This window comes from Lipotes vexillifer, unplaced genomic scaffold, assembly GCF_000442215.2.
Source record: "Lipotes vexillifer unplaced genomic scaffold, Lipotes_vexillifer_v1.1 scaffold641, whole genome shotgun sequence".
Taxonomy (NCBI): domain Eukaryota; kingdom Metazoa; phylum Chordata; class Mammalia; order Artiodactyla; family Lipotidae; genus Lipotes; species Lipotes vexillifer.
Window position 1 is genome coordinate 1,693,989 of NW_006780658.1, and position 17,192 is coordinate 1,711,180.

General features: G+C 43.6%; 1 pseudogene; it reads right to left on the bottom strand.

Moving 5' to 3' along the window:
• The window catches only part of LOC103082843 (40S ribosomal protein SA-like), a 73,731-nt pseudogene that overhangs the window by 29,374 nt on the left and 27,165 nt on the right, over positions 1 to 17,192 (bottom strand).

A 17,192-nucleotide genomic window follows, 5' to 3' on the forward strand; every position in this document is an offset into this window, starting at 1 on the left:
TCCACTCAGCAACCCTTCCCTTATTAGAAGGAATGAGACAACTTAAGAAGTCTTTCTCTGGGAGAGTAAATTACACTCATTTATCCATTCAGTCACTCGCTCAACAAGTATTTATTGAGTCCTCCAGGCTCCAGGCCCTGTGTGAGGCTGCGGGGCACAGCGGTGAAGGACAGGCCTGCTCCTGCCCTCAGGAAGCTCACGTGCTCCCAGGATGGGACAGACCTCAAATAAGTAAGCATAATAAACCAAATTTAGGTAATACAGATTTTATTTTTTTTTTAAAAGATTTTTTAAAAGATTTTTGGACCATTTTTAAAGTCTTTATTGAATTTGTTACAATATTGCTTCTGTTTTATGTTTTTGGTTTTTGGGCCACAAAGCACGTGGGATCTTAACTCCCCAGCCAGGGATCAAACCCGCACCCGCTGCACTGGAAGGTGAAATCTCAACCACTGGACTTATTGTTTGGTATAATCAGGGAAGTCCCAAGATTATATATTTTAAAAATTTATTATTATTTTTTTATGAGCTATGAAAGAAGGCACCATGTGCTGTGATAAAGTAACTCTAGGAGTTGTGCAGAGGCCCCTTTAAAAATGATATAATGATATAAAATGTTAAGCTGGAAGTTGGAGGAGGAGTAGGTGGCAGGAACGGCTCAGGGAAGGGTGTTATAGCAAGAGGACATAGAAGTCCAAAGAACTGAATCAGAAAGTGCTTAGAAAGTCCTAGAAACCAGCAGAGGGCCAGTTGGCCAGAGCCTGCTAACAAGAGGGTGAGTAAACCGAGTCTGAGATTACTGGAGAGGTGCTGGGACTCTGATAGCCACCATGAGGAGTTTGGATTTTGTTTCAAGGGCAGTGGGGAGCTGTTTTTAAGGGGATATAAGGAGGGGCTTGACATTATCTGAATTTTTTCAAAGATCTCTCTGGTTGCCGCATGGAGATTAGATTGCAGGAAGGCAGGAACCTCATTACAAAGCAGATAACAATCATCCAGGCCAGAGAGACGGCTATGGAGAGCAAGGAATGGACTTGGGATACGTCTTAGAGGCAGAACAGAGAGAACTGTTGATGGGTTGGATGTAGGTGATGCAGGAAAGAGAGGAATAAAGGATGACCAATAGATATTTGACCTGAGACACAGACATCTGTGAGTACCATTTACAACAGTGGGGAAGGCTAGAGAAAAAGTGGGTTCAAAGAAGAAAAAATGGTTACATTAGTAAGTAAGTGACTGGGCTTGGGAAACACTGTCCTGGAAGATCCCACAATGTCCCACGTCACAGTGTTGATCATACCACTGCCTTGCCTGAAACATACCAACAACTTCTCAATGCCATTGAGACACATTGCAAAGTAGCAAGGAGTCGAAAATGCTTTATGGTTTGGGCTCAACTTTATTTCACACACACACATTTGCTACACACATTCTACCCTCTTTTCTGTCTTTTTTTTTTTAACATCTTTATTGGAGTATAATTGCTTTACAATGGTGTGTTAGTTTCTGCTGTATAACGTAGTGAATCAGCTATATGTATACATATATCCCCGTATCCCCTCCCTGATGAGCCTCCCTCCCACCCTCCCTATCCCACCCCTCTAGGTGGTCACAAAGCACCACGCTGATCTCCCTGTGCTATGCGGCTGCTTCCCACTAGCTATCGGTTTTACATTTTCTACCCTCTTTTCTTCATTATTATTATTTTTGCCATTCCACATAATTTGCAGTTGCTTGAATATGCCTTTCTCTCCTCACACCTTTTAGCCTTTGGACTTATTGTTTGGTTTCCCTAGAATAGGCTTCCTTCTTCATTCACTTGCTGAACTCAACTCAGCTCAAAAGTGATACCTCTTCTAAGAAGCCTTCCTTGATTGCTCCAGGCAGACTTGCCTATTTTCTAACTGGGCAACATAGTATTAATTTAGAACATAAGAACAGGGAGTCAGAGGGCCTGGGTTCAAATCTACCCAGCAGCTGGGGGTTCCTCAAGGTCAGGGAATACACCTGGATCAACTCCGTACCCCCGAAGCGCCTGGGACAATCCTTGGCACAGAGTACGGAGTTGCCTGGTGAAGATCTGGAGAAGGGGTGTAATAGACCTCACTGTTCATGATAGGCTTCGGATCCTCAAACCAAGTTCTTAAATCTTCCTTCTAAACTGAGAGGATACACTCCAGAGACATCTATGTCTGCACTACTAAAGGGCCCCAAATGAGAAGTGGTTGCACTCATTTTCCTCCAGTGCTTTCTCTCCTCTGCCACTTTTTTTCTCATCCCAGCCCTCCAGGCTCACCTCTGTAGAGCCAATCCTTACCCCAACTGCCAATACCCCAGCCCTCATCGGGAGTGGAGGAGGTCAAGCGGTGGTCTGCAAGATTTCCAGATACACTTCAAGGATCATTTAAACTTCCCAGAACCTATTGACCGAAAATTAATTATTGAAAGCCTACTATGTGCCCACTACCGAGCTAAATGTCTTGGTGGATCAAGGGTGTGAAACATGTACGATCTTTTAAGAAAAATAATATAAAGTGACAAATACAAGTTTAGGAACAGAGTCCGGAAAAGCATGGTAAAGTGAGGGACCTTGAAGCTTAAACTTTATTAGCTTCACATAAATCTGCTTCTAGCTTAAGAGCTCTTAACCTATTTTGTGCCATTTGATAGCCTGGTAAAAGTACAGGTCTCTTCTACATTTTTAAATGCATAAAATAAGGTACAGAGCATTACAAAAGAAATTATATTGAAATACATCTGGGAAATACGTTCGAAAAACAAATTTGTGATATAGTCATCTGTTTTTCTTTATTAGGGCATTAAACATCAAGATATTGCAACAGGTCAAAGAACTAGTGCTTTCCTTTCTTTAGAAGAATTTCCCTACTGTGAGTTCAGTATCTACTTTGTCTCAGTAACCAACACCCTCTGGGGTGCCTCGCACATGGGTGAGCTGAACACCCCCCAGTGTTCAGAGCTGTGCCAGCCAGCTTATGGGTCCTCGTGCTCTGTCTCTAGTAACCAGTAGTGGTGGCACCGGCTTGAAAGTTGGAGCCATAATCACATGCACCCCACATATATGTTCTCCATTTCTTGCTTATTCAACCATCCAAAAGATCTCATGTCAGTCTGGAGATTTGCACCACTGGCTGGGAGGCACAGGAAGAAAGAAAAAGAGCAAGATTCACAGTCTGCAAATCTGGGTTCAACTAGTTAGGTGGTCTTAGCAACCACTCTGCATCAAATCTCCAAAATGGGCAGAAGGAAGGTTTCCGCCCTGCAGGGGTGTTCTGCGTACGGGAAGGTATGTTAAAAGCACTTTGATAACTAAACATTTCCAGGAAGAAGTTATATAATTTGACATCCTGAAACAGGAAGAGAGAATATTGAATTTAGTGATGCTTCCAGCCAACCATTCTCTCAGTATTGTGAGAAGTGCTTTAACATTCATTGCCAAGTTTATTAAAATTGATTGTCTGACATAGTATGTGCTCTGCCCCAAGGCACATGATAGAGTAAAGCAGGGCTGGGTTCCAACTCAGGTCCCTGGGTTCTGAGTCCACTAGTTTTTCCATTCTGCTGGGTAGCTGGGTTCCAGGTCAGCTGGGAGCCAGCCTCCGTGTCAGGGGGCCAGACCACAGTGTACAGTGAGTTTCCTCACATATTCCTCTACTTAGGTCACCCAGATTCTGGTTGTCCCCCTTTTCTTCGTGGCTTCAGGACTCCTCAAGACCACAAATCCATCTGTTCAGACGGAGCAGACCTCTTCCTCTTCCTGAAGGCCTTGGCCCCTGGGGTGAGGTCCAGCTGTTAGTACAGCTGTTAGAACAGCACTTATTGCTTCATAACAAGTCTTTACTCCCCTTCATAGGACCCTCACCAAGCAATTCATGCACACATTTAAAACATCTTGAATACCTACAGTGTGTTAGGCACTGTCCCAGGCCCTTTGTGGGGGGACAGATTTGACCCAGGTAGAGTCAGTCCCTGACCTTGAGAACCCCTAGATGACGGAGTTAGGATTTGAACCCAGGCAGGTTATGAGGTGTTTTTTGTTTGTTTGTTTTTTGTTTTTTATTGAGTATAGTTGATTTACAACATTAGTGGTTATGAATTTTATATGGAAAGTGTTCTCAGAGTTCACCGGATCCAATCCTCCCATTTTACAGATGAAAACCCTACTTCCATATTTACTAGGTGCCAGGCAGTATTCTAAGGACTTTAACAATGTGAAATAGGTACAAAAGAAAAAATGAAGGCAAAGAACTTTTAAGTAACTTGCCTAAGGTCACATAGCCAGGAATAAATGGCAGAGCTGGGCTTCAAACCCAGAGAATCCAGCTTCGGCATTCACGCTCTCAACCTGCTTTACTGAGGGAGGAGTAGGATGCCGGACCCTCTGCCGGATTGCCAGCCCTTCCCCCTCACACGTGTCCGGAGTCTCCCCCAAGCATCTGGCAGGCCAGACCTGATCCAGTCTTGAGTCAGAGAGCAGAGATGCTATCAGTGACAACCCTGAGAACAAACAAGAGACGAGCTTGTTCTCTGCTATTTTTTTCCAGCCTTTAGTCAGCCTGGATTGGTTAGTTTCCCAGCATTTCCAGTCACAGAGAAAAGCCCCCGAGACACAATGGAGACGGAGCAAACAGCGGCCCCCACCCACCCTTCCAGCTAAGCCTTCTCCACTCTTCTCTCCCAAATCCTGCAGCTCCTTTGCCCTTGACCTGACTTTGAAAGGACAAATCATCAGCCTCCCATTAGGGCTGACATTTGAGTGGAGGAACATCAACAGATGTGTTGAGAGAGATCTGCTGATTGGATCCAGGCAGCTCATGAAATGTGGCATCAAAAGCCCCTCCGGGGGCTCCCAGGCAAAGTGCTCCAGCTGGCCCTGGGCAGAGCAGACCCGCAGAATCTAGACAGAGACCTCAAGCCTGCCAGGGTCTTGGCTGCCAGGGTCTTGGCTGCAGAGACACTCTCTTCCCTGCCCAGTACATTTTTGCAGCTCCTTCCTGCTGCCAGAGAAGAACAGACTGGTCTCCTCTGCGCTGTTGTTTCCAGGTCCCAGCTGTTGTCAGCATCAACCCCTCTCATACCCCTGCAATACAAGGAACCTGGTCTGAAAACACCCCAGACTCTGGCTGGTTTCAGGGTCTCACAATTGCTTTCAAGCCATCATTTGCCCCATACTTACTGAGCATCTACTATGTGCCAGGCATTGTGCTCCATGCCAGAGATCAAGTAGTAAATAAGGCAAATATGATCCCTGCCTTTAAGGAACTTACAGTCCAGTGGGGACAAAGGCAATCACGACAAGGACTAACAAGTACAGGACAAGAGGAATGTAGCCATTGTCTGGGTGGTCAGGGAAGGCTTCCTGGAAGAAGAGATATCTAATCTAAGATCTGAAGAATTAGTGAGGCTTAACTAAGCAGAAGTAAGAGGAAGGAGAACTGGGTGAAAAAGTATTTGAGGTAGAGAAAGGAACATATGCAGAGGTCTTCATGAGAGGAAACACTTGGCTTTCAAGAAATGAATGTTGTGAAGAACGTGAAGGGCAGAAAGGTCATGGAATGTGGAGAAAGGCTGGAGTGGTTACAAAGGGCTATAGACCAAGGTAGAAGTTAGATTTATGAAGATAATCAAGGCCATTATTGGGTTATATGTAAGCAAGAGTGTGTCTGGCTGACCACTCATCATTCCTCTGGCCATGATTTAAGTGACCTGGCCCTTCAGCTCATATGTCAGTTCCACAGAAGGGCTGTCCTTGAGCATCTAGCTTGCACAAGGAGGAGGGTCAGAGCTCTGGCTTGAGTGAAGGTTGGACATTTTGACTGAGCTCGTCTGTGACGGAGAAGCTATGAGACCTGGCTGGGCTGAATCCTAAAGAGGGATTCAAAGATCTCAGTCAGCCACAGCTCTTGGAAAACTAAAGCCTCCCAACTTATAGTCAAAGGGTAGAAGCTCTTCCCTGAAACCAGTTCCACAAGGTCAGGGAATCCCTTGCGACAGTGAACGCCAGAGGGAACCAAAGCCGGGCCTTTGAGGAAGAGGTTTGAGGAGAATGTGGGCATTTCTCATAAAAGTGTAAACAGGAACTTACATTTTCTCTTGGCCTCAGGCAGGTATGAATTGCAAAACCAAAATATTGAGCCTTTTCTCACAACAAACCACCTTGACAGGAGTCTCATTACTCAGGTCTAAGGGTTTAAAAACCCCACAGGGCTTAGCAGCAACACTGAGAGAAGTGAGAGAAGGGGAGACCTGTGAGCTCATGGGGTGAGAGTGGGACCCTCTGCAAGGGCAGGACCCGCACCCACCTGAGAAACCAAAATAAAGAAGAGACACCAACACGGAGTGCGTTGGAAGAGAGCTGCCCACCTCCAAAGGAGGGAAATGAAAAATCCCACAAATGTGAGTGGAACCAGGGTGAGCGGAATTTCCTCCTGCTGTTCAGGAAGGAGGGTTTCATGAGGCAGGTCTCCAAGACAGAAAGCACAGCGCTCTGTGTCTGCCTGGGCTCCATCCTCAGAAGACCCTCAGGAAGAAATGAGGTCCTAGTGCTCAAAAGTTCCCATCAGTCTTTTCTCTTGAAGGGCCATTGTGAAAAGCATGACGAAAACTCGACAAATGTAAATATTAACGCTGTGCTGAGTGAAGAGAACTTCTCAAGCAAGAAACTAGCCGCTATTTTTACAGATGTGTATAAAATAAATATCGCCCCCTGGAAACACGTCTTCCTATCTCTAACACCACATCTCAAGTGGTGCTTGAGGTCCACCCAGGCTCTGGGCTCTGAGAGGAGAGTGTTTCTTTTTTTTTTCTTTTTTTTCTTTTTTTTACATCTTTATTGGAGTATAATTGCTTTACAATGGTGTGTTAGTTTCTGCTTCACAACAAAATGAATCAGTTATACATATACATGTGTTCCCATATCTCTTCCCGCTTGCGTCTCCCTCCCTCCCACCCTCCCAAGAGTGTTTCTTGATTCAGGTGAGACTTGCGTGGACCAGCTTTGAGTAAGTCTAGCTTCAAAATAAGTTCGGAAACCGGGGGACTCATTGGTGATCAATGAAAATGACAAATGGGCTGGAAAAGTGACCATTACGTGGGAAGCCTACAGAAATTCAGGTCTTTTTTTAGTCTGAAGAAATAGGTTGAAGAAGAAAAGCCTGGGGAACCGGCGGGGCTTGGGGAGCAGAGCCCTTGATAACAGTCATTAGATATATTAAAAGCTATGTGTAAGATGTGAGTAAGGTCTTTTCAAATGCAGTGGGGAAAAATGAGAAAATGCACTTAACTAGCCACTCAGTCCTCTAACCCAGTTTGCACACTCCCTCCCCCCAACTACTATCCTCTGCTCCAAAAGCTATTTAGAGAACCTGGGAGTTTGTTTGTGTTTCAAGACCACATATACTCTTCACTCATCCTACGGCTTTATCTCTGCAGCTATCATTTTTCAGAATAGCTGCCAAACAACTATGGACCACTGTTTGACAGAATATGAGATCATTAGTAAAATACAAGATTTCATATGAGTAAGCACACTATCTCGGCTATCACCTCTGTCCTTAAAAGTCCCCTCCTTACCCATGGCCAAAGTCATAGGCGCCTTATAAAAATAATGATAAAGAGGCTTTAAAAATTTCGAGAACTCTTGGCTTCTCTCACATTTGGATTCAAGCCCTCTCACTTTAGTCTGGTTTCCTAAGATACCATTCTGTTGCCGCAAACCTGGAGTCTCCACAGGGCCTCTGGATGGATGACTCAGTTGTCCTGAAACATTGGTTTTGTTTTTTGTTTCAGCCCAACTTCATTTATGGTCTCATCTTCGGTTTTGTAGTTTACAGTCTATGGGCAAATCCCACCCAACGTTATTGGTCAGCTCCACAGTTCAGCTCCCTGAGGAAGGCTCCTATTCTCTAGAGGGAGGAGCCTACAAGTCCTGTCGGCTGGAAGGCTAACATAAGCTCAGGAAGACCCAGCCAACATCTCACAGATGGCATTCTCTGGAACAAGCCATGCTAACTTCAGGATTGCAGAGTCAGATAAGTGGGGAGAATGCTGGGCTTAAGTTTATCACTCTATCCCAGTGCCTAGAACAGTACCTGACACACAATAAATATGCAAGAGTTGTTGATTGAATATGTGAGTTAAATACCTATCAATAGGACTTCTCAAAAGCTTTAAAGTGCTGGTGTGCATTATAAACCTCCAGGAGGGTGACAATTTGCTCAAAACTTCCTCAAGGGATCCCTCTCTTATTTTTCACCAAATATCAATTAACATCTCATGGGACACGATTATACTGAGGAACTCAGTTTGGGAAATGCTGACCTAGTTTCTTTTTCCCCTTCAATGTGATTTATCTACTGTTTTAGCCAGTCATGTCTTTGAAGCCAAAGCTACCTAAAAATAAATAACTATTTTTTATAATGCATATTTTCCTCCAAATTGCAAAAGAGAGTTTCCTAGCTGTGGAATCCGTTTTTTATGTAGTTCCCCAAAGGAGCAGCACAGGAGAGAATGACTGGCCCTTTAGAGGAGCTATATGTGTTAAAGATCTTGAGTGACTGGTTGAATCCCAAGAAATAGAGGCTATTTGGTGATTTGCTGTTGTTATTTTCTGGCCAAAAATACCTGATTCAAATAAACTTAGGTAAAGTTTTAATATCAGTACAGTTTTCATGCAGTAGATTTAAATTAAGGGTCATTTTTCCTAGAAGCTTGAGTGACAGATAGCATTTAATGTAGCTGTGCCTCAGTTTCTCCTGCTTCATGAGACATCCTCCTCCTCCTGCCTTCTATGGATGCTAAGAAAATGCCTGAGTCACCCATAAACTCAACAACAAAAAACCCAAAAAATCCAATTAAAAAATAGGCAGTGGATCTGAATAGATTTTTTTTCTTTCAAAGAAGAAATACCAATGGCCAACAGGCACATGAAAAGATGTTCAACGTCACTAATTATTAGGGAAACGCAAACCAAAACCACAATGAGATATCACATCACACCTGTTAGAATGGCTGTCACTGAAAAGACAAGAAATAACAAATGTTAGAGAGGATGTGGAGAAAAGGGAAGCCTCATCTATGGTTGGTAGGACTGAAAATCGGTGCAGCCACTATAGAAAACAGATCCCTCAAAAAATTAAAACAGAACTATCATATGGCCTGGCTATTCCACTTCTGGGTATTTATCCAGAGAACAAGAAAACATTAATTTTAAAAGATATATACACTCCTATGTTTACTGCAGCATTATTTACAGTAGCCAAGTATGGAAACAACTTAAGTGTCCATCAATGGATGAATGAATAAAGAAGATGTAGTATACATACACAGTGGAATACTACTTAGCCATAAAAAAGGAATGAAATCCTGCCATTTGCAACAACATGGATGGACCTTGAAGGTACACTAAGTGAAATAAGTCACAGAAAGACAAATACCGTATGATTTCACTCATACGTGGAACCTAAAAACAAAACAAAACAAAGAACAAACAAGACAAAAACTCATAGATCAGAGATCAGATTAGTGGTTACCAGAGGGGAAGGGGATTGGGAGTAGGTGAAATGGATGAAGGAGGTCAACTGTTTGATCACAGATGGTAACTAGACTTGTGGTCTAGTGTGGGAATCACTTTTTAATGTATACAGACGTCAAAGTATAACGTTGTACACCTGAAAAGATATATATATATAAATGCCTGGGCTTCGCTGGTGGCTCAGTGGTTGAGAGTCTGCCTGCCGATGCAGGGGGCGCGGGTTCGTGCCCCGGTCCGGGAGGATCCCACATGCCACGGAGCGGCAGGGCCCGTGAGCCATGGCTGCTGGGCCTGCACGTCCGGAGCCTGTGCTCTGCAATGGGAGAGGCCACAGCAGTGCGAGACCCGTGTAACGCAAAAAAAAAAAAATTAAATTAAAAACAAAATAATAATAAATAAATGCCTGAGCCAATAGATGTAAAGAATCTACAACTTTTCATACATCTGTGCTTTGTATGTATTCACAATTAATTATAACATTTTACCTACCATGCAATTATTTATCAGGAGCAGACAGAAAATATGAAGTTGGAATGGTCTCAGAGTGGCCAAAAGAAACATCTATTTCATGGTTTTGCCTTGAAGTTTATACACCTTCCTCCCTGTAGTGATTCTCATATTTTTACTCAGAGCCAACTTTTCTTTTTTTTTAATCACTTGGACAACTTCTCAATTTTTAAAAATTAAAAGAAATTTTAAACATTTTAATACAATTTTTAAAGGATACATTTCATTTATAGTTATTATAAAATATTGGCTATATTCCCCATGTTGTACAATAATATATCCTTGAGCCTATCTTACACCCAATAGTTTGTACCTCCCACTTCCCCACCCCATATGCCCTCACCCCACTGGTTACCACTAGTTTGTTCCCTATATCTGTGAGTCTGCTTCTTTTTTGGTTATATTCACTAATTTGCTGTATTTTTCAGATTCCACATATAAGTGATAGCATACAGTATTTGTCTTTCTCTGTCTGACTGAGTTCACTTAGCATAATGCCCTCCAAGTCCATCCGTGTTGCTTCAAATAGCAAAATTTCATTCTTTTTTATGAGAGCTAACTTATTTTTATCTCACACATAATGCTAACAAGTTTAAGAACTAGTTTAAAACTCTAAGAACAAACTTAAGGATCTGAGAAGTAAAAAAAAAAAAAACCAAGCCTGGGGCTCTTCAGCGTGATGGACAAATGACCTTACTGCAGTGATCTGTTTAACCCCTTGTCCTGGCATCCCTTTCATTTTGATGGCTGTGGGCTCTATCTCTTTACATCTGTAAGTCTGGCTGATGTCTCACATCCGGAAGCAATCCTTCTTGGGAGGCCCAGGAAGAATAAGGAGCCACCAGTTCTTTGGTGGCTCAGCCTCACACTGGTTTTAGAGCCCTGCTCTGACAGTAGTACCCCAGCTGTCCATCACTGAGTTCTGCCATGTTCTGAAGATATATCCCTGCCTTATACCAATCTGGTTCCCGATGAAGTCAGTTTGGGGCCAGTCTACTTTAGGACACTCTAATTTGAAAGCTGATATTTTTTTCCTTTAAAAATGATGACTCCATTTTTCAAAAAAAAAATTAGGACAAAATCTGATGACAAATAATTTTCTGACTTGTGTCTCACATTTAGTGGCACATTTAATACATTATCATTATTGAAGCAAAATCCAAAGACAGAAATAAATTCATTTATTTACATCTATATGTAATCAGCTATACAATTATTAAACATTAGAAATTGGAATTTTCTTTGAAATCTGGGTTACATGGCCACCTTTGTTTCAGATACCTGTAGGTAGACATATTTGCTTCTTGAAAACTTTATTTCTCTCTGCTATGGGAATATTTCTACATATAAAAACAGGCTCAAGCATTTTAGTTTCTATGGCACTAGAAAAAAATGAAAACTGTTTTCTTTATGAAAAAGAAAAAAGAACCCATTTCTATGCGTGTAGGCACATGTGTCTCCCTCTGGCTTCCTGGCCAAGTCAAACAGGTTGGTTCAGCGCAGAGGCCTTTTATAGTGTGGCGATCTGGGCTGCACGTGTCTCATCTGTAAAAATAAAGCACAGAACGAGGGTTTCTGTCAGTTTCAAATGCGATGATATGCATGCTAGTGCTTTGAGAGGGGCTATAAAAACACAAGGCATATTATTACCAGTGGGGTGGGGATTCCAGCCAGGTACCACGGTAAAGGTGGTCAGGAGATGGGGGAAAAGACTCTCAGGAAGCCCCTGAAGGCCTTGCCCACCTACTCCTTAAGCTGCAGAAAGGCCTCCACCCTGACCCTGGCAGGATGAGAGAGAGAGACTCAACCTCTCCTTTTCTGCTTCTTGTGGTCCTAGAACTCTGTTGCCTTCTGACCACCATCTGCAGAGCGAAAGTAAAGTAAAATAGATGGCAATAGAAGAAAGCAATGTGTACGCATTCTTATGAGCCTGGCCATGTTAATACCAATCCTTTCCTGGGACAAGTGCTTCATCCCTGTAAGTCTGGCTGACCTCTCAACTCTGAAACAATCCACTTTGGGAAGGATGGGGCAGGATAAGGAGCTTTTATATTGCTGCACATATTGCTCCTAAAAAAACGTATTTCTACATAAGACATATACATATATATATATATATATGACATGTGTATAAGATATAGATATAAACATATAAAATCTGGAGTTTGTATCAGTATCCGGCCAGTCCTTTCACTGGAATCATGGATTTTCATTAGGATTACTGTCCTTCTATCAGAGGTCCCCAACCCCGGGCCACAGCCCGGGATCAGCCCTCCTATGATACAGGGCAGAGCTGTAAATGTTGAAGAATGGATCTAAAAGTAAGAACACCCAAGACTGGCCCAGGTATTAACAGTTAAAATATGAAAATTGGCCTTCCAGTAGCTGGAGCCAATGGGCTTCAGGAGGCAAATCACTGGGTAAATAAAGGCTTGTTCTCTAAATCTCTGGTCACTCTAACAAGGGGGAAATCCTCTTTTTTGGTTGAAAGAATTCGTAAGTAAAATACTTCATTCTGCAGGTAGCAAAACCATGGTATTGTTACTCAAGAGAGGTTGAAAATATAAACAGGGTTATACACTTAGGTAAATTAATTCCATAAAAATGCATTTAGCACCTATGATGTTCGAGCTGCAAAGGCAGAGATTCCTAAATGATGTGGCCATGGCATTCTGGAGTGCTATAAGCCAGGGGTCCCCAACCCCCAGGCCGCGGACCGGTACCGGTCCTCGGCCTGTTAGGGACTGGGCCGCACAGCAGGAGGTGAGCAGCGGGCAAGCCCGCAAAGCTTCATCTGCCACAGCCCACTACTCCCCACCGCTCCCCATCGCTCCCCACTGCTCCCCACCGCTCCTCATAGCTCCCCACTGCTCCCCACCACTCCCCACCGCTCCCCATCACTTGCATTACCGCCTGAACCATCCCTCCCACCACCCAACCCCCGTCCGTGGAAAAATTGTCTTCCACGAAACCCATCCCTGGTGCCAAAAAGGTTGGGGACTCCTGCTGTATGATATCACTTACATGTGGAATCAAAAAAGTACAACAAACTACTGAATATAACAAAAAAGAAGCAGACTCACAGATATAGAGGGCAAACTAGTGGTTACCAGTGGGGAGAGCGGGGGGGAGTGGCAATTTAGGGGTAGGGGATTAAGAGGTGCAAGCTACTATGTATAAAATAAGCTAAAAGGATAAATCATACAACCCAGGGAATATAGCCAGTATTTTATAATAGCTACTCCCCATCGCTCCCCACCACTCCCCACCACTCCTCACTGCTCCCCACCACTCCCCATCCCTCCCCACTGCTTCCCATCACTCCCCATCGCTCCCCACTGCTCCCCATGGCTCACATTACTGCGTGAACCATCCCCCCACCACCGCCTGCCATAGAAAAATTGTCTTCCACGAAACTGGTCCCTGGTGCCACAAAGGTTGGGGACCACCTCTTCTATAGCTCCTTTGATGTCTTTCTATTGATGGGCCAACCAAAGTGTCTAACTAGTTATCTACCAGGACAGTGTACATGGAAATAACATAGCCCGCTTGCAGCAACTTCTCCAGCCATAGAGCATCTTAGGTCAAGACTGGCTTTCTTAGTGTTTCCCTGTGGACAAAACTTACTTCAAATGATAAACTCTCTGTCTCTGGGTTGTATGTCTGTTCCCCTATGTTCGTGCACTGCTCTATACCCGGGTACATGTTCTCTAATCACTCTTTCATTCATTCATCAAGGATGTATTGATCTTCAATGAGTCAGATTTGACTAAAATGCCTTTTTTAAAAACAAAGACCCTTTGCCTTCTCTCCTCCAGAGCCAAGCCACAGACCACCTCCTTGGGGCCACCTTATTTGTGAAGAATTGCTCATTGCATTTATCACACTATATTTCACCTGCTCATTGGCTGCCTCCCTCACCAGGCTATGAGTACCTTCAAGGCAGGGCCCAATCTTGATCATTTTTTAATTCCTAGTTCCAAATACTGGCACATAGGAGACAGTCAATAAACGTTTGTTCACTTGAATTCTATGTGACAGATCCAGGGTCAGGCATGGCAATAAAAAGATGATCAAAACAAGCATCTGGGGACTTCCCTGGTGGCACAGTGGTTAAGAATCCACCTGCCAATGCAGGGGACACGGGTTCAATCCCTGGTCCAGGAAGATCCCACATGCTGCGGAGCAACTAAGTCCCTGCGCCACGACTACTGAGCCTGCGCTCTAGAGCCCGTGTGTCACAACTACTGAACCGGCATGCTGGCTGCAACTACTGAAGCCCATGCGCCTAGAGCCTGTGCTCCACAAGAGGCCACAGCAATGAGAAGCCCGCACACCGCAACGAAGACCCAACACAGCCAAAAAAAAAAAAAAAAAAAATACAAGGACCTTTCCTCAAGGAGCTCACAGCCATCCCCCCCCAGTTCACCTTACATAAGCCTGGGAAGTATCCATGCCCTTTCTTCTTTTCCTTGTTCTTTCTAGTCCTGCATTAAATATTAAGCAAAATAAGCACGTGCTTACTTGTTCAAGGGGAAGGGGTACCCTAGCATTTCCCCCCTACCTCAGGCCCTTAACTTTTGCTGCTACTCTAGATAGACCTGAGTGGAATTTTTTTGTAATTGTCATTATCCACTTATGTTCTGTTCTAATCGGCATTGTTAAAAACAATTTTCTTTGACACACTGACTAAATTTTAAGTTTGATTTGAAGGTGTCGTCAGATATCTCATTTGTTTCCACCTCATGGTGTGAGAGTTTCACTTCCATTCAGTGTAAACACAAGGGCTGGGTCTGACTAGCATTTAACTCATCAGCTGATTTGTGTAACAGACCTGTATTTGCAGCCAAGGAGGCAGCATTGTTGGCCTGTGTTTAGGGCATCAATTGACCTTCATCTAGCCCTGCTCCTTCCATTACTTGTTAGCAACTGTGGTGAAAGGCTTGTTGTGGGAACATGAAACATCTGAATAAAAAGAGGCACCTTGGGTATCAAGTCCAATCTGGCCCTGGTCTAACTACTCAGTCTTTATTCTTACATGTACCCACCCCTGTGCTCCATTCCACTTCCACTGGGACCCTCAGTTTCTCCCCAAATCACTCCCCTCCACAGTATGGACTTCTCCATCCTATTCACTCATCTAGAGTTATCCCTAGGAGGACTCAGCTTCAGTCCGGCCTCCTCCACGGGGCCTGTTTGGAAAATGCCTGGAACTCATAACACATCGTGGCAAGTAATAGGCATGGAGCATCCTTATCCAATGTCCCATGAGCTCTTGTGTGTCATTTTTGAATGTTCACTTATAAATATTTTTTAACTCTCAATTAGCAAGTTCCTGGAGGTCTGAGTTTGTGTTTTTTGGTACAGGGTAATGTGAACAGTAGGTGCACAAAAAATGTCTTGTATTAAATACTTCCCAGATTTCAGTTGTTCATGGGACCCCCATCTCTCCCCATTCTCCCATTTCCCAAATCACAGATCATGGTTGTCACTCTTTAATCCAAATTCGGGCACATTTAAGAGTCTTGTCTGCATCTCTCCCTTAAGGGAGGACAGCCCCACGAAAATTCAAATAAACATAGTTATGGGAAGTTTGAACCTGACACCTTCATTTATGTGTCCTCCTGAAGAGCAGTGGAGAGTTTCACTTCCTTATTGTAGTAAAGTTCTCTCCTGTCTTTCAACAAGTGAAGGAGGTCTCCTGGGAGAGATTAAGCAGGATCTAAACAAGGAAATCTCAATATGTCAAGTACCTACTGTCAGCAGAACTGTCTCCTGGAGCCATGGGCAGGGACTTCTGACCTGAGCAAGGTGGGCAAGGTGACGAGTTTGGAGTTGAGCAGGACGGCAGCACCAGTAAGCTCAGCTGCCGCTCTGCATCTGCCATAAGCCGGTTATTCTGCGAAGAACGTGACAGGCACACTATCCTTTAATCTTCACAACACTCCCATGAAAGCAGGACTATTATTGCCCCCATTTAACAGATGAACAAACTGGGGCTTTGTCTATCTAACGGCATGTCTGAATTCCAGCATCAGCCCAGCCACTACACCACACTGAGTGGGGTTTTCTAATAACTACTTAGGCTCAAGTCCAAGAAATAAAAATGTTAAACATGAGCTGAGTATTCTATATGAGCATGAACTGATTCTGAAGTTGAGGCTTCTAAAATGGCTCCAAACATAATTTGAAGTAATTTCCAAGTGTTTAGATTTATTGGGTCCAGAAAGCTCTGAGGATTATAGGAAAAAAGTTGTTATATGACGCAGCAAGACCAGCTGCCCACTCTGGCCAGTCCTGAAAGCTTCACTAAACACAGACAAAAATATAAACTCACCCGACTGCACAAGAGAAGAATGGTGCTGCGGGTGACGCTTCCTGACCCAGCTAGGGATCCCACCTTGACCTCTAATTGCCTTTATTGTAGATGTGATGGGCAGGGCCAAAGATATGACAATAGCCGTTGATTACAAGTCACTCAGCTGCTGGGAGGGGATGATTCAAGGGTTTTAGTGCAGTGTTCTGGAGCTCAGCTTTTAAAATGCGTTGGTTGTGGTACATGTCTCTTTTTGAATTACGGTTTTCTCAGGGTATATGCCCAGTAGTGGGATTGCTGGGTCATATGGTAGTCCTATTTTTAGTTTTTTGAAGATCAGCTCAGTGCTTTGTGACCACCTAGAGGGGTGGGATAGGGAGGGTGGGAGGGAGGCTCAAGAGGGAGGGGATGTGGGGATATATGTATATGTATAGCTGATTCACTTTGTTATACAGCAGAAACTAACACAACATTGTAAAGCAGTTATACTCCAATAAATATGTAAAATGCATTGGTTATCTGTTAAATCATTGTAGTGGGTAGTTACCAGCATGAGAGAGAGAGAAATGGGGGTGGGGAGAGGAAGAAAAGAAAGAAAGAAAGAAAAAGAAAGAAAGAAAGAAAGAAAGAAAGAAAGAAAGAAAGAAAGAAAGAAAGAAAAGAAAGAAAGAAAGAAAGAAAGAAAGAAAGAAAGAAAGAAAGAAAAAGAAAAGAAAGAAAGAAAGAAAAGAAAGAAAGAAAGAAAGAAAGAAAGAAAGAAAAAGAAAGAAAGAAAGAAAGAAAGGAAGGAAGAAAGAAAGGTGGAGGGAGGGAGGGAGG